Raw genomic sequence first — 3,049 nt, forward strand, 5'->3', positions numbered from 1 at the left:
GAGACACAGTTGTTTGTTTATTTATTTATTTATTTGAGCGAGAGAATGAGATAGAGAGAGCACAGGAGAGGGGGGAGGGTCAGAGGGAGAAGCAGACTCCCTGCCGAGCAGGGAGCCCGATGCGGGACTCGATCCCGGGACTCCAGGATCATGACCTGAGCCGTAGGCAGTCGTCCAACCAACTGAGCCACCCAGGCGCCCTCGAAGAGACACAGTTTAAGATTCCGTTCGCATTGGGAGCCTGGGTGACTCAGTGGGTTAAGGGTCAGCCTTCGGCTTGGGTCACGATTCTGGAGTCCTGGGATCGAGCCCCGCATCGGGCTCCCTGCTCAGCGGGGAGCCTCCTTCTCCCTCGCCCTCTGCCCCTCCCCTCTGTCTCTCAAATAAATAAATCTTAAAAAAATGTTTCTGTGTGTCTCTGAATATAAATGCCAACGCTACTCAAAACGCTTTGAGCCATAATTACGCTGCCTGCATCGGCCTGGCTTCCGCGAAGCAACCCGAGGAGATTGCCGTAAAGGAAGGAATGCCCCCCCCCCCCCCCACCGCTTGCCAGACAAGGTCTTGGAGAAGAAGAAAGCAGGAGAAGAGCCCAAGTGCTCGAGGCCTACACACCTACTGACACCAAAGCCGCTTGACAAGAATCACTGCCAACGTCTTTGGTTCCTGACCGGAGCTTCTCCCAACTCTGAATCTGGATTTGTTCTGGGTTAGTATCAGGGCAGAAAGAAAACTATGAGCTCCTGTCTACAGGGCTCTGTCTATGGAGCAGCATTCCCGACCAGAAACATCCTCATCCTGATGTAGGTGCATGAAGAATCTCCCGGGGGCCTTATATGAAAAACCCAGAGTTGGCATCATCGTCAAGGGGGGCAAAGCGGGAGCTTTCTCCCCGAGGTCAGGGGCAAGACAAGGATGCCCACTCTCACCACTCTTGTTCAACAGCACGAGAAGTCCGAGCCACAGTGATCAGACAACAAAAAGAAAGAAAAGGCATCCAAATTGGTAAGGAAGAAGTCAAACTTTCACTACTTGCAGATGACATGATACTCTATATAGAAAACCTGAAAGACTCCCCCTCAAAACTACTAGAACTGGAATATTATTCAGCCATAAAAAAGAATGAGATCTTGCCATTTGCAACATGGATGGACCTAGACAGTGTGATGCTAAGTGAAATAAGTCAGAGAAAGACAAATACTGTATGATTTGACTCATATGTGGAATTTAAGAAACAAAACAAACAAAGAAGAAAAGAGACAAATGAAAAAACAGCCTCTTGACTCTAGAGAACACACTGATGGTCACCAGAGGGGAGGTGGGTGGGCAGATGGGGGAAACAGGTGATGCGGATAAAGGAGTGCACCTGTTGTGATGAGCACCGGGTGATGGATGCAAGTGTTGAGCCACTGTATTGTACTCCTGAAACTAATACAACAGTTGTATGTTAACTACACTGGAATTTTAAAATAAAAAAATTTAATAAAAAACAAAACAAAAATGATTCTAAAAATTAAAAGAAGTCCCTTGGCGCAAGAGACATGGGCACCTTGCCGGAGATGTGTGGTTGTTTTTCGATCTGCTCCAAGAAGCGCGTGGCCTGGGTGGGAGGCATCGTTGAGCCATCAGAGATGCAGGCTCATTAGCTCGAGGATTTTGTTGTCACCAATAATGTTGCCAATTTGGCTAGACTTGTGTTGACACAGTTTTCTCTTCTAGGAAGCCAATTAATTCTCTTTAGCCCCTGCACTGGCTCTCAAAAGCCAGGCCTTCTTTAGACTTGCCCCATAAGAGTGAGAAAGCCGCTGTGAGATGCAGGGCTCCGTAAAACCACTGAATAAAAACGTCTAAGTAGGGGATTGAAATCTGGGAATTCACCCTCACGTAATAGGCTCTGACCAGCACTGACTATGCTTACACTGGATCCCTGTTTGGGCTTCACCAGATTAGTCTCTCTGTCCTTGGCATTGGAGTGAAGGGTCAGGGCCTCGTGACAAACCACAGATACAATCATACAATCATGGTGTGCCCCTTGGGCTGTGGGTGACCATCCTCTAGATGGTATCTGGAAGCTAGGAAAGGGGACTGGGTGTGGGATAATTACACCCTCTTCATGGCGAGATGTTCCTCCTCCCAGCAGGTCAAGGTGTCTTCTTTCTTCCCTTCCTTTCATTTCTCACAGAAAAATATGGGTGTGTGTGTGTGTGTGTGTGCTATTCCTTCAAGGGCTCATTCTAGAAGTGGGAGAAACAGACATCTCCTCGATTCTGGTTACTACTGAGTAATGGATGAGCTGATTGCACTTCTATATTTTCTTAGATTTCTCATAACCCCGTATCTCAAACTGGGCCAGAGACAGTAGGATTTTTGGGGTGGATTTGTCTTCCATTTGACAAACATCTGTGACAGCAGAAAGGAGGGGGATCATGCCAAGAGAAAATGGGGTGTCCCCAAGCCCAAAGGAGGAGAATTTGGAAACCCCAGGGCTGTGTTTGGCTGGTGGAGATGAGATGAATGGTGAGGAGGGTACAGAGCATTTCATGCCGAAAGGGGCCCTGGGACAGGCTTCATGAAGAACCCCAGCGGCAGGCTCAGGGACCCCAACATTATTTTGGACTCAGCAGAGAGACAGTGGAACATTCTCCTTTATCAGTGGTCATGATGACTCCGATTGGGAGCTGGAGTGACAGATTAAATAGTCTCTCCCTCTCCTTTTTTTTTTTTAATTTATTTTTGTGAGAGAGAGAGAGAGAGAGAGAGAGAGAAAGCGAGCATGAGTGGGGGAGGGGGGAGGAGCAGGCAGAGCCACACAGGCGCCCTCTGTCTCTTTTTTTAATAGACTTTATTTTTTAGAGCAGTTTTAGGGTTACAGCAAAATGGAGGGGAAGGCATAGCGATTTCCTTTCCAGTCCCGGCCCTCACACACCAGAGCCTCCCTATCGATATCTGTCACCGGGGCAGTACGTTTGTTACAGCTGATGAGCCTACATTGACACATCGTTATCACTTTTGTAGGGTTCACTCTTGGTGGTGTACATCCTATGCGTTC

This window comes from Zalophus californianus, chromosome X, assembly GCF_009762305.2.
Source record: "Zalophus californianus isolate mZalCal1 chromosome X, mZalCal1.pri.v2, whole genome shotgun sequence".
NCBI classification, from domain to species: Eukaryota; Metazoa; Chordata; class Mammalia; order Carnivora; family Otariidae; genus Zalophus; species Zalophus californianus.